This window comes from Ursus arctos, unplaced genomic scaffold, assembly GCF_023065955.2.
Source record: "Ursus arctos isolate Adak ecotype North America unplaced genomic scaffold, UrsArc2.0 scaffold_28, whole genome shotgun sequence".
NCBI classification, from domain to species: domain Eukaryota; kingdom Metazoa; phylum Chordata; class Mammalia; order Carnivora; family Ursidae; genus Ursus; species Ursus arctos.
In genome coordinates this window covers 38,688,721-38,714,167 of record NW_026622963.1, presented here as the reverse complement: position 1 = coordinate 38,714,167, position 25,447 = coordinate 38,688,721, and the positions used below count along the sequence as shown (strand labels likewise).

The 25,447-nt window shown below is 60.2% G+C and overlaps 1 long non-coding RNA gene across 1 annotated transcript; it reads right to left on the bottom strand.

Annotated features, from left to right (window-relative positions):
- Positions 1-24: 24 nt before the first annotated feature.
- On the bottom strand, positions 25-25,354 carry LOC113263800 (uncharacterized). Its single transcript, XR_003319399.4, has 3 exons — positions 25,262-25,354; positions 23,683-23,768; positions 25-185 (listed from the first exon to the last, which is right to left on the bottom strand). It is a non-coding gene; the product is annotated as an uncharacterized LOC113263800 (long non-coding RNA).
- Between the last annotated feature and the right edge of the window lie 93 nt (positions 25,355-25,447).

Here is a 25,447-nt window from a genome sequence, read left to right as displayed (position 1 = left end):
CCGCCGCCGTTCGCACCCGGGCCTCCGCGCTGCGCGCCCGGCGCCGGCTTTTCTACAGCTGGGGGCCCTGGGGGAGGGCCAGGCGATCCGGCACTGGCCCGGAGGGGGCAACTGTGAAAGCGGGGCGGTGGGGACGTGGGGAGCACTGCACCATTCTCTCTACTTTGGCGTATGTTTGAGAAGAACTGTAATAGAAAGTTAAAATACAGTGGGTGGTGGGGCCGTCCACGTTGGGAGCCGCGCTCTCCCCACTCCGGGTCGTGCCCTCCGGGCGTGCGCAGACGGTTTACCCCCAGCCCAGTGCAGGATCCTATTCCGCACCCCCCCCCCCCACACACTGGCTCAGGGCCAGTGCGAGCGAGTGGCGGGAAAGCCCCAGCCCCACGACCCCCGCCTGGGCTCTGCTTCGGAACCCAGGGGCTCGCGGGATGGTGGGCCCTCGCTTGGCGTGCGCGGGGCAGGAGGCCGCGGAGGCCTCACAGCCTCAGGACTGCGGTGCCAGGGCTGGAACCCGGGTGGGAGCAGCCCGCCGTCCGGAGAAGTGTGGCTCTGCACTCTGAAAAGGCAGTCTCCTTCTTTCTCCCATTGCTCCCAAGCGCGCACCATGCTTAAAGCCCCCTTCGGTGTCTCCAGCAAGAGGATACACACACTTCACCGCTGCCCTGTGAGTCTCCATGGCTGACCCCAAGCTTTCCTTCCAGTCCCTGTGCACTGTGCCATCATCCCTCTGCCTTAGCCAAGCTGCACAACTCAGGGTTCTAGAACCAGCCACGCATGTCCCACCTCCAGCCTCTGCCCATGCCGTGCTCTCTCCCTGGAATGCCCCTTTCCTGTCCGGGTTCCTAAAATCTCGCCTGTTCATCAAAGTCCATCTTTATGCCGTCCCCTTTGTGATACTCAGTTTCCTAATCAGTAATGATTATTTTTCTCTGAACCCGCAGGATCCGTGTTTGGTTTTGCTCTTGCTCAAGTATTAATCCTGCTATGAACTGAGCTCCTACAGAGCAATGGCTGAGTATTCGTCAACGTGTCCTCTCTTGCTCAAGCCCGGCCAGGTGGGGCTCAGTGAGTGAGCATCAGTTTGAGAAGGAAATGAGTGCTCTGCCGCCCCAGGACATGAGGACATGTGAGGGGAAGACCCCCACAGGGCTGCAGGAATCCATGCTGACAGCCTGCTGAACAGGGCTCTGGGCGTCTGGAGGGGGCTGGGGCTGGGCTCCTGCCCTGGGGCCCTGAGGAGCTGTCTTAGAAAGCAGCTGAGGATAAGAGAGGGGGAGAGACCATGTCCAGCTGGCAAGAGATGTGGGCGCGGCTGGCCTTATCGGTGTGAGACCTGAGCCGTCCCACAGGCCCACGCGCGCAGAGAGGCCTGGTGCTTGGTTCCACGCTCTGCTCTTGCCATCTTGAAATTCTTAATCATTTTTCAACAACGTGTCTTGCATTTTCATTTTGCAGGGGGTTCCACAAATTCCGTAGCTGAGCCTGCTTGTGGGAGGCAGGGGACAGGCCTGCTACGGACTCAAACTCACTTCACAGAGGGTCAGACATATCTCTGGTGAGGGGCAAAACAGGGATGCCAGCCAGCTCTGCAAGCCTCCCCCCTCAGCCAACAGTGCTCCCCAGCAAGGCTTCTGCCATCTTAAGACCGGGGCTGGGGAGAGGCTGGAGGTCAGCAGAGTGGGGAGTCAGGACCACAGGGACAGCCCGTGGGAACAGTCAGAGGGCTGTGGATAAGGCGTCCGCGTGCCTGGCAGGTCTTGCAGCAGAGGCAGTGGGTGGGCAGAGGGGGCAAGGAGAGGAGGAAGGAGGGAATCATGGTGAGAGAACTAGAGGGACGGGGCAAGAGGGCCAGGTGAAGGGGGTCCACCCTCCAGTGGGGCTGCCCTGACAGGAAGGCAGTGGGGCACTGTCCTCACACGCCAAGCTTGGGAGCAGGGGCCAGGAATGGGGAGGGCGGGGTCAGTTCCATATCTGCGTGTGAGGCAGTCCTGGGGTCCTTGCAAGCCCACTGTGCTCACTCATGAAGCTTGGAGGTGGCCAGGACTTCTTAGAAGCCCCAGACCTCATCTGGGGGCACACGGAGGGGAGGGCAAGCTCCCGCCACTGGCCTGGCTTCTTATAGGGGGGGAACCCAGAGTGAAGAGGGCAGCAAGAACACCATCACCTCGGCGCTTCTGTGGACCTAGCCCCGGGATCCGCGGCAAGGCCCCTGCTGGGTAGAGATCTAGCTCGTGGCCTGGGCCGCCAAACAGGTGGGTGGAGTCGCTGGCATCCTCTGAGCCCCCCGCCATCCGCCTTTCTTCTGTTTTATTCTCCTGTCCACCACCTTTCTGAGCTGGGAACTGCGCTCGGCTCTGGGGGTGGTGACCACTGAAGAGCCAGGTCCTGTCCTGAGGGTCTACTGTTTAACCAGCGGGGAACCTACCACGTCCGTGGTTGCTGCATGGGCTGATCGTGCCCGAGAGGCAGCCCGTCGGCCTGGCCTGGGTTGACACTGAGAGCCCATCGGGGGTGGGGGGATGTGATCAGAAAGAACCACGTGTGGAAAGACAGGAGCTGTGAAACAGTGCGTGTATTTGGGGGACCATGTGTCGCTCCGCGTGGCTGGAGTGCATAGTTGAAGTGGGGGAGGCTGGGGGAGCCGGGAGGAAGTTGACACCCAGTACAGGCAAACAGTGTGGGAAGAACCGGGGTTGCTGAACGCCAGGCATCACAGCAACATGGGGGAGCCTTCCAGAAATTCAGATTCCCAGGTGCCAGCCCTGGAGGTTTGGATTCAGTAAGTCAGGGGTAGGGCCCAGGAAGCTGTGTTTGGCGAGCTTTCCAGGTGATTCTCCTTGTACGTCCAGGTGGCCCAACATTATCACATGACCGCTGCCCCTGCAGGGAGGGGAAGAGGGGACGAGAGCCCGGGGTGACTCCCTCTGTCTGGGTTGTGCACTTTGTCTCATTTGCTGCTATGGGGAGCACAGGGGCAGGAGGCGAGGTCTGTTTGGGATGTGCTGGGTCTGCATTGTCTGGGGCGTCCAGGACCCAGGGGCCAGTGCGGTCCTGGAGTTCGGGAGAGAGGTCTGTACCGAGATGGGCGTCATCGTGTGCAGGGGGCAGGTGAAGACACGAGTGTGCAGGAGATCACCGGGGACAGGACACAGCTCGGGGAGAGCAGAAGGCCATGGTGGCGAATCAGACAGAGCAGGGGAGAGCCGAAGGAGAGAGAGTGTGGGAGAGAAACCAGAGTGTGACATCCTCCTAGCACCCAGGGGCACTGCGTTTCACAAAAGGAGGGACGGGCCAACAGACCCAACTGCTCCAAGAGGCTCCTGGAGGCAAGGGCCACCAAATGTCCCCTAGAGTGAGCAGCAAGACAGTCTTGGGGACTGCAGCCAGAGCTGTTTCCTAGTGGTGGGGTCTGGAAGCGGGCTAGTGGGTCGAGTTCAGAATGGAAAGAGTGAAAAAGGAAGCAGAGAAAGTAGACTCTTCTTTCAAAAAGCATGGCGGTGTAGGGGAGAGGAGAGAGTGGAAGGTAGGAGGCGACATGGTATCCAAAGGACTAGCCGGGGGTTTGTCTGTTGGCATTTGGGGGGAAGAGATTCGGCGTTTACTGTCTCTGAAGGCAGATGCAGGAGAAGTAGAAGATGGGTGCAGCTGGCAAAGGGGAGCGGGCGGGGGCAGGGGGCCGGGGAACCAAAGCTGGGGGCTCCTGTCTGAGTCGGGTCATTTCCCTGGCCACTAGGAGACGGGCCTCTGTGGAGGCCAAGGAGGGGTGCAAGGTGGGGTCCTTGGCAGAGCCTCGGCAGAGTCCCTCCGGGCACAGGAGAGGTGGGTGGGGCTGCACAGGGCCCCAGGCGCTCCAGCTCTGCCGTGGGGTGCGCTCCCCACCCGCAGCTCGGACCCCAGCACGCAGCATGCAGGTGGGCAGGCAGGATGGACTGGTGAGCCCATGCAGGGGGACGCAGAGGACAGCTGCCAGTGGGGCAGCCTGGACCCGGGGTGGGGCTCCAGGCCTGCTCCCCGGAGGTTAAGAGCGCGTATCCCAGGGCGGCAGGGAGGCAGGCAGAGGTGAAGACACTGGCACTGAGCAGGAGGAGGGATGCTGAGGCACATCGGTGTGCGGCCTGTCTGGGCCCTGTGCAGCCTCCTGCAGAGCCCGCTTTGGCCGGGGGCCAGGGGGCCAGCTACGGGACAGAAGGGGAGCCATGCTGCTGGGGTTCCAGCTAGAGGCCGCATGGAGGCCGAGGCTGTGGCCACTCGCCCTGACAGAGGTAGGCATTTTCAGGGAAGGCTGCTGAGCTCCACCTTGGATACGACAGCTCTGAGGTTCATGGGGACGGACAGACGGACCTGTGCAGACTGTGAGACTTAGGGCAACAACAGGAGAGAGCATTCTGGAAGGCTTCGTGCAGGATGAGGGAGCCAGCTGGCCAGAGTAGGGACTCAGGGGGTAGAGAGACAGCCTGGCATGGGACAAAGCTGTGGGGAAACCTGGGTCACAACGTTTGGATTTGGGGGGCACCTCAGGCTTCAGAGTGGAGCTCTGGTGGGCACAGGAGGCCGATGACAGGGGCTTGGGGGGCCGAATGGAATTCTGCTGACACGTGGTCTCAGAGGTTGGCCGTGCCCTGCATGGGGGGACCACTCCCTGGGTCCTTACTGCTTGGCCCAAGGAGGCTCAGGTGGCACGGCGGGTAGGCAGAGGAGACTTCTTGGGAGATCACAGCTGCACGTGTCCATGTCACGTCTGTGGGTTCCAGAACATTCTCCAGGTGCCCTGTGTGCTGCGGCACACTCATACGCATGTGCTTACAGTCAGGATCCCCTTTCTGTTTTGGTTGGAAACATCGATCTTCAAAATCTCTGGAGCAGAAAGACTGTGGGATAGAGGATCCCTGTCGCTGGCCTGGTGTCCTTGGAGAGATACTGTGGGCCGGGCATGGAGTTCAGAGGTGAGCAGACATGGCCCTGGGACACATGGCTGGTGGGGAAGATAAAGTTTGGGACCATGCAGTAAGTGCGGTGAAGCGGGGAGGGAGGCACTTCAGGGGCCCCGGGGAGGACAGCTGAACCTCCCCGAGAGGAGACATTACACTTAGCAGGGCTCTGAAGGGTGAACAGGGTTTCCGCAGCGGGCCAGGGGGAAAGGGCCTCTGGGCTCCAGTGGGGCAAATCTGCGAGGGGCCCTCTGTGGACACGGACACCGCACCTTGGGATGCAGGAATCCCAGAGTCCAAGCCCGGTGGGCTGTCATCAGCTGGCTGCAGTTGCCTGGGGGGTGTGGCCGATCCCTGGTGTTTCCTCCCCAAGGCAGATTTCTCAGAAGCAGGAGCTGGGGCCCGGGCCCTCTCTCGGACCCTTTCTCCAAGACCCCTTTGTTCTCGGGCTGGCAGCTCCTGCCTTTGCAGACCCCATGTTGCCCAGCTCCTCCCAGGCCACTGACCGGTGTCCCTGTCCCCCGCATTTCTGCTGAGCTTTGCTGCTTTTGCCTGGAGGCAGGCCAGAGCCTCAGCTTCCCAGGGGCCTCTGGCTGGCCCGCCCCACGCCCTAAGGCAGGCCAAATTGACGCTGGAAGAATGGGGGTCAGAGTTCAGTCCCCGCAAGCTGGGGGCTCTGGAGAGGGTCCCAGTGGGGGTCTTCAGGACAGCTCTGTGTGGTGGGGGCTGGGGCCCCTGTGCTGGGACAATCTGGGAGTCAGCAGAACAGGACAAAGGAAAGCTGATGCCTCAGGAAGCCTGGGGGTGGGGCCCATGTGCCCTGCTGGGTGAGTTTCTTCTAGGTTAATGGAGTGGAAGGAGCACTGGACTGGGAGTCAGGGGGTAGGCATCACCAGGGCTGAAGGGGTCCTGGGGACCATGGAGTCCCACAGAATGAATGCAAGTCCATTTCCTGAGCTTTTACTAAAAACCAGCATGGGAGCGAGTATTCCGTTCGTACCTGACCACTGTCCTGGGAGTGGCACTGGTCCTGGAGGAGGGAGCCAAAGCACAGGGTAGAACGTGTCCAGGGTCACTCAGCCCGCGGACACAGATCTGGGGGGAGCCCAGGAGGGCCAGCCCCAGAGGTGGTCCCTTACCCCCCTCGGCTGGCTTAGCAGCCTGAGGGGGTTCCTGGCCCCTGGCCAAGCAGTGGAGCAGGGTGGGGCCCCGAGCCCTGCCCATCTGCCCCGGGTCGCCACTGAGGGGCCGAGGGGCCGTGCACTGCGGAGGGAGTCACAAGCACCGTGAACCTCAGCCTCCTGGGCCGGGGCTATCTCTCTGCCCCCAGACGAAACGAAAGCACCACCGGGCCTGCTGTACGCGTGAATGGGATTCGTGCACGGGAGCACCAAGGGCTGTCTGGTCGTCGCCCGTGAGCACCTGCCCTCAGCTCACTCCTGGCCCGTCCGGCAGCCCACGTGGAGCTCCGGCTTCCTCTTGGAGTGGCTGCTGCTCTCATTCACGCATATTTATGAAGCACCTAATTCTCACACCAACTCTGCAGGGTTTGTTATTATACCCGCTTTACAGACTTGGAAAGTGGGGATGAGAGGTTAGGTGACTTGCTCGAGGTCAAGAAGCCAGGATTTGAATCCATGATTGTCTCAGTGCAGAATCTGAGGCTCCTAAGAGCGGAGGAATGAGGCTGGCTCCCAAATCCCACAGTGCCACAGAGTACCAAAATCCCACGGTGCCACGGAGTACCAAATCCCACAGTGCCACGGAGTACCAAAAATCCCACGGTGCCACGAATACCAAAAATCCCACAGTGCCACGGAGTACCAAAATCCCACGGTGCCACGGAGTACCAAATCCCACGGTGCCACGGAGTAACAAAATCCCACGGTGCCACGGAGCACCCAAATCCCATGGTGCCACGGAGCACCCAAATCCCATGGTGCCACGGAGTACCAAAAATCCCACGGTGCCACGGAATACCAAAAATCCCACAGTGCCACGGAGTACCAAAATCCCATGGTGCCACGGAGTACCAAATCCCACGGTGCCACGGAGTACCAAATCCCATGGTGCCACGGAGTACCAAATCCCACGGTGCCACGGAGTAGAGACAGAGGGAAGACAGAAGCAAGCCGGCCCTGACCATGGGAAGCAGGCCCCGTGACAGAGGGGTGCTCCCCGAGATTCAGGAGCAGGACGGAAGGACTGTGCCAGGGGCAGGTGGGGGGCTTCAGAGAAGGGACCACGCTTAAGCTGAAGCCTGAAGGCCTGGAGTTTGCCGGGTAGACAGTCCAGACAGAAGGAAAGCAGGAGCACAGACGCGGCGGCTTGAAAGGCAAGGGTAAGTGAAGGGGGGCGTCCTGTCTGAAGCTGGGAGCCAGCCTGGGGGCGTCACGGGGAGTGCGGGACCCTGCCGCTGCTGCTGTGGGACAGGAGGGTGGGCCGCCCAAGGTCAGGCATGGCAGGCAGGGGTGCGGCGTACCTCTAAAACGGAAGACTCTGCCAAGTGTGGAAAAATCCAGATTCCTGGCTCCTTGTGAAAACCCAAATGATGGAGTGACTTGGGGCTGACTCCCCATATGACCACCTTTTACGGGTTTCATTGTGTCCCTAAGTCTATGTGCTGAAGTCCGATAGGGGCTCTTAGGGTGGAACCTGACCCAATGTGACTGGTGTTCTTTTAAAGACGGAAATTTGGGGACACACACGCACAGAGGCAAGACGACATGAAGACACATGGGGAGAAGACGGCCATCCGCATGCCGCGGACACTGCACGCCACGGGGAGAAGCCCGGGAAGAGCCTTCCTTCCCAGCCCTCAGCAGGAGCCAGCCCTGCGACCTCTGATTTTGGAGTTCTCGCCTCCAGAACTGTGAGTTGGTGCATTTCTGTCGTCTGAGCCCCCAGATGGTGAGACTGTCCCGGCAGCCCAGCGGCGAAGGCTCTGTCCCCTCGCCTGTGTGTCTGCCCCCCGCCCCCGGGCAGCCAGCCCGGGCACAGCCTGGCTCACAGAGGCGCTGCAGGAGCGTGGAAGGACCCCGCAGGCCTGGCTGGTGGGCTGGCGGCAGGAACCCCATCTTGTTGAGCCCTGGAGAACCACAGTCAATCCTTGGGAGGAAGGGAAGAAGGTCTGAAGGGGGGCTGGGCTGGAAGGGACCCCCTGACTGACGGGGTCCCCTGGGAGCTTACTGGAAATGCAGACTCCCAGGCTCCAGCCTGAGCTGACAAGTCAGAATGTGCATTCTAACAAGACCCACAGGGCATCTGTACCCGTTGGAGTGTGAGAAGCCCTCGTTCTCGAGGGGGGCCGCACGCTGGGATCTGAGGATGCAGGTGAATCTGATGTCTGGGCACTGCCCCCCGAGATGCCCACATCATTACTCTAGGCTGTGGCTTGGACGTCCAGGCTATGATAACATGCAGCCAAATTTGGGACCCGCTGGCCTGCTGTAGGCGTTTACACCAACTCCCTGTCCTATCAAAAAACTGTGTAACAAATAACAAAACTAGAGCCGTGGCAGTGGGGGCGGGGGGTGGGGGATCCAGACAAAGTCCCAGAATGACCTGGCCGCCCGGGCCGGGGCCCTGCAGATGGTCCCCGACAGCAAGATCAGAGCCCTGTTTGGGTGAGCTGAGAACAGCTCTAGTCCTCGGAGTAGGCGGTCTAGTCCATTTAAGGCCTAGGAGGGACTTGGAAGCCGGGACCTGCAGGTGGCTGTCGGGGTCCCCCCTGGAAAGCTTTCTTGCTCAAAGTCTTGAAAGGGGCCATGGTCCAAAAGCATCGGGCTGACTCGGAGTCCCTGTTGTGAAATCCATGTCCAATTACTTTTTTTTCTTTTTTAAGATTTTATGTTTAAGCAATCTCTACATCCAACATGGGGCTCGAACTCACAACCCTGAGACCGAGAGTCGCAGGCTCCCTGACCGAGGCATCCAGGCGCCCTGAGACACATCAGTTCTGAGGAACCTCGGGAGAGGCAGTCCGGCTGCCGCTGACTCTGCGGACCGGCCGACTCTCCAGGAGGCAGAAGGGAAGCCAGTCCTTCCTGGAGACCAGCAGAGGCAGTGCAAGCAGGACCCCGCTACCGCACTGGCTTGTCTCCCCTGCCCCCACTGCGCCCGCTGTGGCCGTTGGTCAACGTGATCGCTGGTGGGAGCCTGCAGGGCTCCAAGGTCAGAGCTTCCACGGACTTACAGACTGCTCACCACTGTCTCCCACTAAGTAGTTGAGACGGTAGGAAGTAAGGGAGTGTCGGGGAAGGAACTTGGGCTCTGCAGACCTCGGGACCAAGGCCAGAGACCTCGCTGTGTGACTTTGGGCCAGACGCTCAGCCTCTCTGAGCCTGGCTTCTGCGTCTGGGAACTGGAGGTGACCGTGATGCTTGTTGGCCTCACGTGGCTCTGGAGGATCGCACGAGACGATGTGCAGGCGTGTCTACTGTGAAGGGCAGTGCCTGAGTCAGGCAGACGTCCCTGCGTTGTGTCCTGTTCGGGGTGACGCCCAGGTGAGTGTAGCCATGCACTCAGGACATCGTGCCGTGCACCTGGTGTGGACGTTTACGCACGGGTCTGGGTTTCCTTCTCTGAATCCCTTGGGGCCAGGTGTATCAGCTGTTCGGCCCTGTGTGCCTGGTGCCTCCCACGCAGCTACTCCCTCTGTCCCCGCGTGCCGAGAAGATGGAGGCGTCGTCAGCATCCCTGGGTGAGCGGTGTGCAGAGCGCCCCGCTCGGGTCAGCCGTGCAGCACGTTAGCCCACAGAGCTGGGCTGGAGCTGGGCGGACATCCCGCGTGGGGCCGGCCACGTCCGCTCGCCCCTCCTCCCCCAGCCCCCGAAGCACCTCCGTGGCATCAGAGCAGCAGCCACGTCCCAGTAGCCCACTGACTCAGTGGCTGCTTTTGTTCTTTCTAGAGTCTGTTGGCCCTTGTTTCAGTGGTTTAAGTTGTGGCCTTTCGTGTTTGTGGGTGTGTGTGCGCGTGTGTCTGGGTGTGTGTTTGTGCGAGGTGGGCTGTGTCTCTGCTCTGTGTGTGGCTCACGGTGTCTGCCCATGTGGGTCTGTGTGTGTCTCTGACTTAGGGTCACCAACTGTCCCCGTTTGCCTGGGACTGAGTGGGTTTCCAGGACACGGGACGTCCCGAGGTAAAGTGAGAAAGTCCTGGACAAACCGGGCTGAGCTGGTCCCCCTGTGCCCCGTGTAGTCTGAGTGCCCGGGTGGTCATGCCCCATGACGGTGCTTCCTGAACGGGCTTCCTGCCCGTCTGTCTGTCGACTGTGCACGTGTCCACTGTGTGTTTGAACCAGTGCATCCGTGGTGTTCTGTCTGTGTGGCTGTCTCTCTGTGTGTTCCTGAATCCCCTGCCTGTGAGCCTGTGTCTGAGGGGATGAATGGACACTGGCCCCTTCCCCGGGTGGCTTGTCTGGTCCTGCCTGTCCCTGCCATGGGCTTGCTGCTGGGCCAGCCCCTCCTGCTGAGGCACATCCCCAAAGCTTGCGTTAGACAGACCAGCCGCTCTGTCTCTGTAGGCCAGGCCCAGCCCTGAGCATTCTGTGTCCCAGCCCCCCCCCCCCCCCTGCAGGAAGAGCAGGGACCAGCCCTCTCTCTGAGCTCTGCATGGCGGGCAAATTTCCAGCCCTTCCCTCAGCACCGTGCAACCTCTGTGAGCCCATCTTCTGTCTCCCTCCTGCCCCAGTGTCCCTGTGTCTCCCCACACCACCTGCTCTTACAACCCCTGCTCTTCCCCAGCCCTCATTCTCAAAGTCGGACGGACCCCTCATCCCCTGCTGGCATGTCCTTCCCTGTCCACCTGGTGCAGTCCAGCATCCATCCTCTGCCTCCCACGGTCCAGGGTGGTCTCACCGCAGGCAGCGGGAGCAGAGGAGAAAGAGGGAACTCACTGTCTATTGTCCCCCCATCCTGGGGCCGGCACAGGGCTGGGCCCTGCACTGCAGGGTCCTTTAATCCTTACACCCATCCTGCAAGGTAGGTGTCCTTGTGGTTCCTTTTCGGGTAAAGGAACCAAAACTCAGAGTGGCTGAGGCTCGGGCCCAAAGCCACACAGGACGTGGCGGTGCTCCTTCCAGGGTCCAGACTCTGTCCAGCAGGGAGCCCTGCCTTTCGTGAGCACTGGTGTGAGCGTGTCTGCCGGTCTCACGGCCCAGGGACCTTCCGCAGGCCAGGACCACATTCCGTCTGTATTCCAGTCAGCACAGGCTGGGCACCTAGCGAGCGCTTGGTGAAGGTGTGCCGAATGAAGGCCTGCTCTCAAACATGACAGCCTCAGCTCTCATTAGTCTGATTTACACAAGTGCCGGGATGCTCTGGGCTGCAAGGCTGGGGAGCCGCTGGTTATAATTTATCAGGAAACACGGCAACTGTTCCAGCTTCCCTTTCAGTGCAAAAGAAGAGGGTAAATTGATGGCCAACAGCCCTGCTCCGGGAAGGGCCCCCAGCCCGGCTCACCGTGCAGAGCGGGCGCTGGAGAGGCCCTCTGGCCGTCCCCCACGTGGGCCCATCCACCTGCTGCCTGGAGGTGGCCACGGTGGGGGGGTCAGCTGCCTCTCATCGATCGCCCTGCTCAGGATGCCAAATGGTGCCTTTGAAAGTCCATAAAGAAAGAGACGCCCATTCATCCCTGATCAATCGTCTCTTGCTGCCCCTCCTGCGGCACGTGTGGGCCCAGCACAATGCCTGCCCGTCACGGGTGCTCAATCACCATCGCCGGATTCACGGCCTTTCAGCCGAGAGCAACGCCCGCCTCCTTCTCCCTCATCCCCCAGCCCGGCGTTGCCAGGACAATGCTGCGGTGGCCCTCCGTAATCGAGATTGACGAGATTGACGGATGTGGGGCATGTGGGTCTCCAGAAGCCCCCAGGCTCCTCCAGCTGCCCCAGCCTTCCCAGATGTCCGGGAGCTTCTATTCTCTTTTCCCAATCAATGAGGCAGCTGGGTGAGCCCTGGAAGCCCCACCTGAGGGGCCTCCGCCCGGCTGGGTCCTCAGACCATACGGCCCCTCCCAGGAAGGCCTCCGAGCAGGAGAGCTGGGGCACTGACTGGCTTCTCCCCCCTCCTCCCCCCGGCGACAAGCTTGGTGCCCCCTCTTGCTCTGCGGCCGCCCCAGCCCGGGTTGTGAGTGATGAAGAGGGCTTTCCTGGCCTATGATGGTGATTGCATTAGTGCTGATAACGCGAAATTAATCACCATAATAAGACCTGCCAGGCTGCTGAAGGAGCCCCATGGCAGCCCCGCATTCCGGCAGCACCGTGCTTCCTGCCGCGTGCAATCATGTCCCCATCCACACGGCTCCCTGAGGCTCGCAGGACGTGAATATTTAATTAACGTCCCTCTCCTGCTCACTGGAGTGTTTGTAAATATGATTCATGGGCCATATTGTTACCTCAGCTGAGCATTCCCAGCCCCCCTCCGCCTGCCAGCATCTCCAGGCTGAGCTCGCCGTCGGGCAGCGTGCCCCCTCCCACAGCTGCCCGCGGCCAGGCGCCCATGCAGGATGCGGCCTCATCCCAGGGGGCCCTGGGCCTGGTCACCACCCACCTTCCCTTCCACAGACCCCCAGAAGGAACTCACAGGCCACAATGTGGGGACCGGCAGTTGGCTGACGGGCCTTTGTGGAGTGGCCCCCGGGAGCAGAGGCCTGCCAGGCTGGCTGTTCTGGGGAGCAGGGAAGGACCCCAAGGGGAGGCGTGACTCTCCCCAGCCCCACCTGGAAACAAATACGCACAAGCAAACGGGGCGATTGTGAGCACCTTCCCACCAGTGCGAACGAGGCAGATAGCCGCGCTGCGAACGGGTCAGATGACAGAGCGGGAGACCAGGCTCTGTCGTGGGCGTGCTGACCGTGGCCGGGTCATCGGGCCTCAGCGTTAGCTCCTGTCTTGCGCGTACAGGAGCACCTCACAGGGTTCAGAGAGTCACGAAGCTCTCCGCACGGCTGAGGATGTGGCTGGGTCAGGGCTGGGAGGACGGACTCTCGCGGTGCAGACCTGAGCCCGACGCCCCAAGAGGGAGCGGGATTTGCCTACAAGCCGTGGAAGTGGGCACTGTGGGCCTGCTGACGCTCAGCCAGGGCCTTCCTCGGCAGCAGAGTTTGGAAGTGAACCATTTCATTCCCTCGGCCCTGTCCCCAGTTTGTTGGGTGGTCATCACGATGGGAACCACGGGGGGCACGGCTCCACCAGCCGCGCTGGATTCACCGGGTGTGGCAGCCAAGGCTGGTGGTCGCACAGTGGGCAGCAGGGGCAGCTGGCTGTCTGGGCACGGCCTCCATCTTGGGGGTCTGGCATGGCGCTCTGGCTGCCCCTGCTGCCCACTAGGGCCCAGGCAGGCCAACCTTGGGGGGCACCGTCCAGCACACAGGACCTGGCTCCGGGGAGTGGATGGGCCTTCCCTGCCAAACAGGCCTTCCCCCGGGTCCCAGAAGCTGCTGCCCCACTGGGCCTCATCCCCATTCTCCACGAGCACCCCTACTCCCAACTAACACCCCTCTGCAGCGCCCCAGCGTCAGAATCGGGCCTGGTACCCGGGGGCCTTTGCGATCTGGGCTCCTGCGTCCCACCTCACCTCACCTCCCCCCAAAGCCATTCGCCCGTCCACACGTGCACTTTGTGCTGCTCTCCCTGCCCTGTGCAGGGCAAACCCCCCAGCTCCGGAAGCTTCCCTGACCCTTGCCTCTGGCCCCCGCGGCCCTTGTCTGACTGCTCTGAGAGAGCTCATCCTATTTACACACACGGCTCTCCTCCCCGTGGGCCGGCCGCGAGCAGCCCCAGGGCCCGGTGCCCAGCCCAGGATGCAGCACAGAGCAGACCGCAGTGATGCCCAGTGAGCCACAAGGAGGCACTAGGATTCTGCAGGCGGTTCTCAGGCTGGTTGCACACACATGCTGGCCTGTGTCACAGCCGTCCCAGGGGCTGCACTGTCCCTCCCTCCCCTGGCCTTTGTCTGCCCTGTTCCTCAGGCCCAGGAGCGAGGGCGCCCTGAGAAGGGGGTGGGAGGGCAGAGGGGGAGAAGGAGAGGTGCAGGCGGAGCGCTGAGCCCCCTCCCGATCGATGCAGCTTCTCGGGAGCCGGACTCTGGTGGGAGGCAGCTAAGCAGGGTCCTTATCTATCCCCCTCTCCCGGGGTGGGGCAGGGGCTCAGGGTGGTCAGGGGCCTTTGTCTCAGGCTTTGGGTCTGCCCGTGTGCCCCACCTTCCCCAGGGCGGAAAGAAGCAAAAACGTGAAGGTAGGAGGTTCTGCGGCTTCACAAGGGGAGGGAGGCGCTCAGGATGGGGTTCCTGCCTCCACCCAAACTGGAGTTCTCTGGGCCGCACTGACCCCTTCCCCCCCCCTCCCGGAAATGCCACCTCCACTGCTTCTGCCTTCGGCTTGGTCCTGACGAAGCTCTGGTGGGTCTGCCCCCTGGCACAGGTGCCCCAGAGACGGGCGAGGGCACCGTGTGTGGTGGGGTGGAGGTCCCGCCACAGTCACTCTGAGGGGCACAGATGAAGGATGGCGGGTGGGGCTGCCCATCTTCAGGGACCCTGGGCCCAGTGGTCATTACAGCCCCCCACCCCCCGCCCGTGAGGGGGACTCGGACTAGCTCATTACCGATGACCCATCCATCTTGTCTCTGCCCTGACGTATCCATGTCCTGTCCGGAGGCTTCACCCTCGGAGCGGGGTGGGGGTTGTGATGGGAGAACAAAGTCCGCTTTGGAAATGTCTTTATTGTCCCAACCACCTCAGAACTGCAGAATGCGGTGGGGCCGGGCCGGAGCCTGGGGGCACCCGGAGGGATGTGGGCTGCGTGGCTCTCCTGCCACATGGCTTTGGGCAGGTCACTTCCCCTCTCAGGCAGCCTCAGCCTCCCCTCCAAACTGTGTGGGGACTAGCCCGTCCCTCCCTCGATCCAGTGTTTGCAAGGTTGGGAGGGAGGAGGGATGGGAACACCAGGGTTGTTAGGCTGAAAACAGCTGCCGTCCTGCGGGTTACCCGCGGGGCCCCCTTTGGAAAGGGGCCAGCCTGACCTGGGGGCTCGGATCCCGGCCACAAGTCCGGGGTGTGATTTGTGGGGGGGCTGGAAGCCGTCAGGAACCCACAAGCTACTTCATATCTCCCAGTGTCTGTCGTTCACTCACCTGGACCTCTCGTCCCTCACCCCCTAGCGGCCGTCGGGGAGTTCGCCAGAGACCCTCCAGCAAGCACATCCCCTTAGGGCCCCAGGTCACTCGGGCCCAGATGGGTTTCTCAGCTCCCTGATGGAGATTCCCAGGCGGGACTGGACCCCTCACGCGCGCATGCTGCCTGCACCCAGGGGCGCCCCCGGAGCCCAAGCTGCTGAGGGCCAGGGGCACTGCCTGCGAGAAGCCCCCCTTCATCCGCCTTCCCCTGCACAGCGTTGCCGCCGGGGGCCTCGCCCCCTCCCCAAGACCCCTGTCACCAGCCCCCCAGCCTCTCCCGGTGGGACACAGCCAGCTTCCCTCCGCAGCCGGGTCTCCCCCATGCTTTGTCAATGTCCCACTCCTTAAAAATAGGTCTACGTATTTTAAAAATTAAAATATTTTACAGAAGAAATAGAAAATGGAGAACAGAAAATAAACCCACTGTTTGCATCATTAATGTCCCCATCTGGGCCCCCAGACCACTTCGACGCGGTCAGACACGTGCAGTCATGCACCACCTTCTTCCCTCCCTTCAAGAGAATCGGCAGCAGCCAGGCCGCCAATGGTGCTCACGCTGCTCTCTCCTCAATCTCCAAAACCGATACAGAGATGCCTCAGTGTTCCAGAGCTATCGGTTCTCTCTCAGCAAACTCCGTCACTTCAAGCCCAACCCAGACGCCAGCAGGAGACTGGCAAGTTGGCTCTATGATTTATAGGGAAGACTCAGCAGACCAGGACAGGCACGACAGCTCTGCGAAGGAAGGACAGGGAGGAGAAACGGTCCCACCAGGTAGAAAACATGATCTTACAGCTGCAGTATTTTAAAACCATGGAAACTGGCAGAGGAATAAACCAGCAGAGCAGCGTCTCAGGCCGCTGTGGGACCATGGCCCGTAGAGATCTGGCCCCTCAAACCCAGGGCGCTCACGCAACATCGGGCCACCCCGGAACACGGCACCTGTCTCCTCCCTCCGCGCTCGCCCTCCGGGTTGCACCCCCTGTGTGGACGGCTGCATCACCAGGGGCCATGTGTGTCCTTCTACTGGACGCTTAGGACTGGCCCACTCCTCACGGTATGAGGGCGCTGGCATGCATGTGTGTGTCTCTGAAGCCTTTTCCTTGTGTTTTGGATCACTTCCTTAAGAAACTGTCCCAGGAATGGGATGACTAGGACACAGGGGAGGGCCAGGGGAAGGCCCTTGGCAAGTATGCCCGAAATACTTTTCCACGGTGTCGGGCCTTTTGTGGTTTCCTTCCTTCCTTCCTTCCTTCCTTCCTTCCTTCCTTCCTTCCTTCCTTCGTTCACTGGGTGCCTCCCCTGGCATGGGGACTGGGGACCCAGGTGTGGGCACGCGATCCAGTGGGAGGAGACACGTGAGAAGGGGGACTTTCAGAATCAGGGCAGAATCCCCAGGGGTCAGCGCCAGAGCACTGTGCCGTGAGTCCCGAGGAATGGTCTCCAGTGTCTGGGTGGGTGTGGTAGGTGGGCCACAGCGGGCCTCAGGCACCAGGCCAAGGGGTCAGGACTGTGCTCTGCGTCCATGGGGAAACATGGAAGGTCGGCAACTGCCTGGTGAGGTCCCCACCCACATGTAGCAGCTCCCCGGCCGCAGGCCTCCCCCGCAGCTCCCCTGGCTCTGGCCCTCACCGTCATGCGGCTGGCTCTGTCCAAATCTGTGGAACAAGACGGCCCATGCACGCACAGAGCAGCCCGCCCTCGGGCGCAGCCCCTCCAGCGCAGAGGTGGGCAGGAACCTCTTCTGCTGTCTCTGCTCCCACAACCTTGTCTTGGAGTCGTGCCCCAATAGACTGGAGGTGTTTGTGAGTTCATCACATCCGGGCCAGCTGCTGATTCCTGCAGCGACCTTGGGCATGCCTCAGTTTCCCTACCACAGAGTGAGGCGTCTGCGCCAGCTGGTCTGAGAGCTCCGCCAGCCTGGGCTGAACACAGAGGGAACCGCCAGCTGCACAGACTTCATCAGCCTCGTGGGGGTGGGGGGGACGCCCTGCACGGGCGAGCAGAAACTGACTTGTACTGCATTGTGGGGTTTCCTCCTTGTTTCGGCCCCCGTCAGCTGTCTCACTCAAATCTGTTTGATCTGGTTCTGTCCACAGAGGTAAGTGCAGTCTACTTTCTACCCAACACCCAGCCCGAGGTGAGTCCCCGGTCCCCAAGGTCCATCCCCAGTCCCTGATGACCCCTGGGCAGCACAGCCTAGACAAGCCTCATTCATCTTCCCCACCAGCCTGAGACAAAGGGCCTGATGTGTGTGCAGATGGGTCTGCCCCATCACCCCACATCATCCCTCACAACCAGCACCGATAATGGGCCTCCAATGAGTCCCCTGTGGCCACCCACTGCCCTGGGGCGGGGGGCAATGACATGCAAACACAGGGGCTAATGACAAAGCCAGCCTCTGGGGGAGGGCCTGGGGAGGGGAGGCATGACCGCAGCCCCGCGGAGAGCCCCATAACTCATCTCTGACGCGATATATTACGCCTCTCAAAGACCACTTGCCCCGGACACCGAGCTGCTAAATTAACTGACAAGGGGTCTACCGAGGCGGCCGTGCGGGGCAGCAGCCGCATCCCCAGAGGCCTGGCCCAAGGAGGGGCCGGAGTTCCTCCTGCCCGGCCCGGGCTCCGAGCCCTTGCACGTCGCCACGGAGGGTCCACGGATGTGTGACCAAGGACACAGAGTCCCGGGGACAGCTGTGCCCTGCTCCCCGCTCCCCGCAAGGTGCAGGAGCCGCTGCTGGAACTCGGGTTTCCTTACCCCTCACTCCATGGACAAGACCTCGTGCCCCCCTGCGCCCGCCCCAGCCCGTCCCCCCCAGCCAGCCCAGGGCCCGGACTCCTCCCTTGACGCAGCCACTGAGGCAGGAGCAGAGCGTGGGGTGCCAGTCAGAGCTGCCCACTCCCCAAAGGCCCGGGGACCTGCATGGGGCAGGAAGGGGGGCAGAGGACTGTGCACAGGGCCAGGGCGTGGGGGCAGCGCATACCCCCTCTGTCGCCCCCGCGGGGTCTCGGGTCAGCCAGCCCTCTCTTTGGACCTTGGTTTCCCTCTCAGCAAAATGAAAGCTTGAGACAAGAACTGCTGATTCCAGTCGCTTATGGAGACTTCCGGAGCCACGCACGGTGCCACGTGGCACCCGCACCTTATTCATTTCATCTTAACAACCAGGGAGCCGCATCTGTCTCACAGATGAGAATATGAGAGTCTCTCAGAAGTGGCTGAGCCGCGGTCAGGGCCCGGCCGGACACAGAGGGCACGTCCCTATCCCAGGCTGCCTCTGGGCACTGCTCTGGCTTAGACGCGGGCGAGAGGGGCCAGGAACGAGTAGGGACAGACTTCCCGAGGCCAGTTCTGGCCAGAAGGGCAGGTCAGGGAGGCTCCAGAGTGGGCGGCCCACCAGCCAGCAGGCCCAGGCCCCAGAGAGAGGCGCGGTGCCAAAGGGTCAGTGTGTGTCCCCATCCGGGGCTTCCTGGTCCACCTGCCAGCAGGACTCCCTGAAACCCACTGCCAGTCCCTCCCCACCACAGGCACCCTCAGCCCCTCCTTCAGTGGTGCCCCCCACCCTGTTGTCAGCCTGGTCATCACAGACGTCTCCGAGCACGGGGACAGGCGCTGGGCTCAGGTTACGGAGCCCGGTGCCCTTGTTAGGCTTGTGGCTGGGCACATCTAGTCCTGTGTCCAGGACCCGCGGGGAAGGTGCAGAAGGAGCCGCAAGGCAGCTGGGCCTCAGGATCCCTACGTGGCCCAGCAGGGCACAGTGACACCGGGATTTGTGGGCAGTGCGTCAGGGAGATGGGCCTGGCTACAGGGAGAACCCAGAGGCCAGAGCGGCGGGGCCGCACCCGGATGGTGGGCTCTGAACGCACGCTGGGAAGGGGGGCGACTCTGCCTGTACCCTAGGGGTCTGCGCGGCTAACGTCCACAGGATCTGGATACCACGGAGGGGAGCAGTTTCCCTGGATCTGTCCTCACCTCGCTCTCAGTCCTGGCCCCCCCAACTCTATAAACGAGAGCCCCTGTGTTCCCAGTGCTTTCGCAGTCCCTTACACACACACACACACACACACACACACACACCCTGGATGCCACCATCTGTAGCTCTCCCCAGAGGACACCGCTTCCGGGCAGCCTCCGGGATGGACACTGCAGGGTGTGCTCACCCTATGCACGCTGGGCCGAGGCTGAGAGCCCCAGAATGTGCCGGCACCACTGGGGGTGCTGGAGCGGCACACACACTGCATACTGACTGTACCAGATTCCGGCCGTGCGCCAACCTGCCCCCAGGAGCCGCGTCGACACCATAGAAATCAGGGAGTGCTGTCAGCCGGGTTTGGCTTCTCTCCCTCAAAGCCTGTTATTGAACACTTCCCAACACAGGGAGGGGACCCTGCTCCTCCTCTGAGCCTCTCATCATGCAGGTGGACCCCTCGACCCGCCCCTGTGCTGGCTCACGGCCTCCCCACCCTGTTCCTGCCCCGTCAGGCCAAGCCTCCCTCCTTGTTCTCACCCTCCCACAGAGGGTTTCCTCAGCAGCTGTTCGTAGCCTGCCTTTGCTGCTTCCTAGGTCAGCAGGTAAATGCCGACGACGCCCGACGGTGCGGGCGGCTATAGCAGGACCTGTACTTCCCCGGAATGGCCTGTCTCCTCCAGCTGCACTGCGGCTTGGCTGGGCCGTTGACTCAGTCCGCAGCGCGGGGGAGTCCACTCCTGCCTGCTTTCCAGGGGTGTAGGCACTGCAGGCTGGTGGAGGGGCGCTCCGCCCTCGGGCAGAGGGGCGGCTGCACGGGCACTAAGGGCCTGGGCTCCTGTCCCCACTCTGCACGGCCTTGTTACACCCTCTGCATTCACCTCATGCTCTCCCTGGGCCAACGTTTCTCTCCCACAACGTGGGGTAATGGAATTGCCCAGCTTCTGATATAGGGGGAGTCAGACAGGCCTCTCTGACCGGAAGGCTGACCCCTGGGGAGGAGGGTCCAGAGTCCTGGCAAGAGTCACTGCAAACTCCTTGCGGGCAGGGGTTCCATGGGACACCTTTGTGAGCCCCCAGGTTGGCTCCACACAGACCAGGCCGGGGGACAACGGCAGCAGGAGGTGACAGCCACACCCTGGCCGGGAGCTGGGGAATCGAATCCAACGAGGCACTGGGGGGTCCACCCTGAATCACTGTACGTGCAAGGAAGAGCATTGCCCAGGCCATGCCAGAGGCTACAGGCCTTCGGCCAGGTGTGCATGGATAGTGCAAGGGCCTCTGCTGCCCCCCGCCCCCTAACTCCCTTGGGGGATCTCCCTGCTAGCACCTGCAGGGCTCACAGGGGGGAGACCCACAGCTGGGTCTCCAGGGCTTCACACCACGTGGGGTTGGCATCCTCCGTGCTCCTAGCTTTGTGGGGGCTGTTGCACCACCGCAGGGGCTGGGCCACCACCCTTGCTGGCGCCTGGCTCTCCTTCTCCGTCTCCTGGCTTGGTGGAGAGCAGCGGCTCTCACCCGAGGCCGCATCACCATCACGGGGCGGGGCCCACTCCCAGCTCTGTGGGGAGCCCGAGCATGTTTCATTCTGAACAAGCTTCCAGGTGATGCTGGGAACCACACTGAAACAACCAGCAGTTCAGGTGCTGGTATTTTGACCCCCGTTCGCTAGGTGAGGGGAGTTAGGCCTGAGAGGCCCTTGCCTGGGGTGCCGTAATGACTCTCGGGACTCTGCTGGAGCTGCGGAGGGCAGGGACTGCCAAGTGGCCGAGGGCAGGCAGCGACTGCCACCCCCTGGTCAGCAGCAGTAAAGGCGCAGGCTGCCTGGGCCTGTGTTCCCCAGATGGGGGTCTGTCAGCAGGGGTGAGGGGGGGGCTTCCCAGCTCAGCCTCCCCAGACCAGCTGGAGAAGGAGTGACGGGGCCCCACCCCAGCCCCAGAGCAGTCCTGTGCTACCCCGGCCACACCTTCCCTTCCTGGGACCTCCTGCTCCCCACCTTCCCCTCTCCCAACACACTGGGACTAGGAGTGGAACAAGAGAGAGCCAGTAGCCTGGGTTTCAACCTCACAGTGCAACCTGCTGGCCCAGTGACCCTGGAGAAGTCACTTTGCTCCCTCAGGGTCGGGCTCCTTCCCCTCAGTCCCGACCAGGGAGGGATCCCTGTGGATTAAGGCAGAAGGTTGAGCATCACGGGTACTCTGCACACGTGAGCCTCTCAGCGCAGGGCTTGGTCGGCCGTAACTCTCTGAATGTTTAAAACCAGAACAAAAATGTGGAGACGCTGGGGTCTCTGACGTGGGCAAGACCGTCCACTGGTGTACGGGAAGACAATATCAGACCTTCAGATCATATTTACTTTTATCTCATCCTTTCTAAATCCTATGTTTTGTATTTCTTTTATGATATAATACATATATTAGCGGAATAGTACATACATAATTTATAAATAACGTACACATATCAGGGTGCATCATAAAAAAATTTCAATGATAGGTCTGTGGGGTCACTGCTTTAAAGGAGAGAATCCCCATCACTTTCTAGAAGCTTCCTTGAGAGGAAGCACCCAGAGTAGGTCATTTCCCGATGAGGCCCAGGGTCGCCCGGGCTTTAGATGCATGTGCCCTTAGGTGTTCAGGGAGCCAGTGAAGGAAGGAGACTCTGGGCTTTCAGGGCCTTCCCCAAAGGTAGGCTGTGCGTTTAGGACTTCCCAGAAAAACAACAGCATTGATTTCCCCGTATCAGCCCTAAAAGGAAGGTACTATCATCACATTATCCCCATTTTAGGGGTGAGGAAACAAGGCCCAGGTTAGGCTGTGGAGTGCAGCAGCCAAGAGCAGGCCCAGGAGCCCTGTCGCTAGAGCCTGCGTTAACCCCTGTGTGCCCACCCCAAAACAAGTAGGGCCTGGGAGCCTGTCCACGGGGGCAAGGAGCACGGAAGGAGGTGCAGGTCCCTCCGAGAGTGGGAGCCTCGGGGCAGAGGGAAGGGTGGAGGCCCTAGAGCAGGGGCGTCAGTGAGATACCATAGCCTGGGGAGGGGTGGGGTGGGAGATCAGCCTCGGGGCGGGGGGCGCCCGGGAGGAACATGGGGACGAGGGTGGGGTTCCTGACATCAGGCTCTGCCAGACCGGGTTCTGAGGAGGGCCACGGAGTGCCCCACACAGGGCAGACACACAGCCCATGGAGTTCCCCCACCCTCTGCCTGTTCTGAGCAGAAAGTAGGACCTTCCCCTGCGCCCTACGCCACACCCACGGACCCCTCTGTTTTCTAGGAAGTCAACTAAGGCTTCCTGGAACTAGAGCGAAGGCTGCTCTTCCGCCCAATGAGGTGGTGAGCTCCCTGTCTTTGGAGGTGTGCAAGCAGAGGCTGGATGACCTTATAATGGGGTTATGTAGAGGGAGATAGATGTGGGATAGATCGGGAAAGCTCCTTCTCCTTCTGAGATGCTAAGACCTGTGACTCTGAGGGGAGAGGAGAGCTGTCTCGGGGTAGGTTCCGGACACTGTGCCTGCTGCGGACTCCCTCTGGGTCCAGGCTGGTTAGAAAGGCAGCTGGCCACTCTGGGAACAGCTCCATCCCACTTGCAGGCCTTCGAGATGGGCCTCCCAAAACGGCCTCCGGGGATCTGCGCTAAGCTAATTATTTCACAATTAGCTTGGATTTTCACTTGGTTTTATTCTCATACCCTTTTGTTCCCTCCTGACCTGCGAGACCACGCCTCATTGCAGACATTTAAATGCCAGTCACCCCAGCAACTCTCTCCAGTCTACTCTGCAACAGGTGTTCAGGGGATCCGTGAGAATTGGTGGATGATTACACCTTTCTTTTCCTTATCCTCTAACTAGAATTTAACACTTCCTGTGATTATGAACGTAAGCAACAAACCGCGGAAGTATGAGCAGAACTATCGCTTTGTCGCCAATACAGACCGTGCTTCCCTATCACCGCACAGCGGCTGTGGATCACCTGAGGTCCTGGTCATGCTCCTCGCTACCCTGGAGGCCGTTACCCCCGTGTCACGGTACCGTTGCTAAGGCCATGCCAGGGACCCATGGCTGGTGCTCTGGGGGCACAGGGGTGAAAGCTGGCGTACGATACATCTTTTTTTAAATGAATGATTTGGAGTTGCAACACAATTACAGAATCCTAGAGCTGGAAAGTCTTTAGAAAGCCTTTTTGCAATGACTTTCAAACTTCTTGGCACAACTCACAGCAAGAAACACATTTTCCCTCGCAGTACATGACCCGTGTACGTGACACAGCTTGTTCGTTGAACATAATTTTACCACGCATGATGAACTCTCACGTCGTCTATGCTATATTTTCTCAAACGATTCTATTTCATTTTTGGGAGATGAGTCATTGAGTTTTTATTCACAACTATAATGCCTGACAAAAGTTGAGTCAATACCCAATTTGCTTCAGTTGGAAATGAATAGTAGCAGGTTTAGAAGCAAGCAGACAGTAGGGTGAAAGCCTTAATATTCTCACGACAGATAAAATTAAAAGGCATAAAAGATCAGTGTGCTTTTAGAATAATCTAGAGGCGGGGAACTTACAGGTGATGTGCAGAAAAGGAAAAATAAGCCCAAATCATACAAATTAAAATTTGCTTTACTTACGTAGTTGGAGACAATTTGATAGCCGCAGTTTGATCATTCTTAAAGTGGAGTCTTCAAAAATACTTCTTTCTATTCAAGAGCTAAAGCTAAAAGTCAAAGTAAAGATAGTACAATTAGCCTGGTTTGGGAGTGGTCACATCATAATCAGTCTACTTTCATTTTTTAAAAATGATTTTATTTATTTATTTGACAAAGACAGCGAGAGAGGGAACACAAGCAGGGGGAGTGGGAGAGGGAGAAGACTCCCCGCGAAACAGGGAGCCCGATGCAGGGCTCGATTCCAGGACCCTGGGATCACGCCCTGGGCCGAAGGCAGACGCTTAACCACTGAGCCACGCAGGCGCCCCATAATCAGTCTATCTTCAAAAACCAGAGAAACCCACAAATTTTGCCAACAAACACGAAGGGGCAGACGGGCCAAAACTAAGCAATGGTTGTACAGAAAGGCGGATTACTCATGATTTCTCTGCTAACAGCCAGTGCCTTGCAGACCAATGTGAAGGCCTTTCTGCACTTTAGGAACCTAGGTCCCAGGACTGGAGGTTCAATTTTCTGTGGGATGAGCCTGAACAGGGTCCACTCAGCATGTAGGTCAACGTAATGGGAATTGTCTGCGAGTCTGAAGGTATACTTTGTACATCCTTTCTTGGCCTTAGGAACAAATGTCCTGTGGTCAAATAAATCCCAACGTAATGGGAATTGTCTGCGAGTCTGAAGGTATACTTTGTACATCCTTTCTTGGCCTTAGGAACAAATGTCCTGTGGTCAAATAAATCCAGAACGGTTACAGGAACAGCTTGATTTTTACGAGGAACCACATCAGAATTTTGGCAATTCAGGATGTCTTGAAGCCTGCTCACTTGGACCCAAACTTTTTAGACTAGTAGCATGCAGGGGGTACCCTGGGGCTGGACAAAGTTTCCATGGCCCAGGAGTCACTGAAGGAATTACTGAGGACCAGACAACGGGCCCTGGGAGACTTATGTGCGTATTCAGCAAATTTCTGGGCAACACGGCCTCCTCAAAAAGCCCCCAAAGGTGAACTTCATGTCCTGGTGTGAATAAACTTGTATGGCCTAACAGTATTCTGAAATCGATGGTAGACCTGCAGACCGCCCTGGTAAACTGGACCCGAGAAGCTCTACCTGCCACGGAGAAAAGAACTGGGAGACTTCCCGGCTTGCATTCACGGTGACCCCACTTCGCTACCATCACCTTCTACTGGAGTCTTCCTGGCTCCTACCCCAGTTTTAATCAAGAGAGACAGCAATCTGTATGGGGGCTGGCTGACACACAGCTGGCCATTCAGGGGCTGCCGCAGACACCCCAGGGCCTGCATCTCCCTTCACTGTGGGAGGGGGGCACTCCTGCGGGGAGGGCGGCCCCCTCCTCTCCCTCCACCCCGGGGAGGACACTCCTGCGGGGAGGGCGGCCGGGAGGACCGGGTAGCTTCGCGAGGACTAGGACGGCAAGGGTCCTGCTCGCCATGTCCTAGTAAAGGCTGGTCACCACCCGCTGAATAGAAACCTGTCGCGCACACAGGTTGTGACGTGCTGTCTGAAACACAAAACTATCTCACCGAGGTTTTCTTAGCAACAGAACCCCGGGAGCCGTCAGGTGGCGTTGAAGCTCAGACCACACACCGGAGGAAGCGGAAGCCGAGAGCCTCCAGGCGCAGGCGCGGGAAACTGCCGCGGCCGCAGGGGGCGCTGCGGCGCGCGCCTGCGCCCTGGGGCGGGGCCCGGGCGGTGAGACACCCACCCCT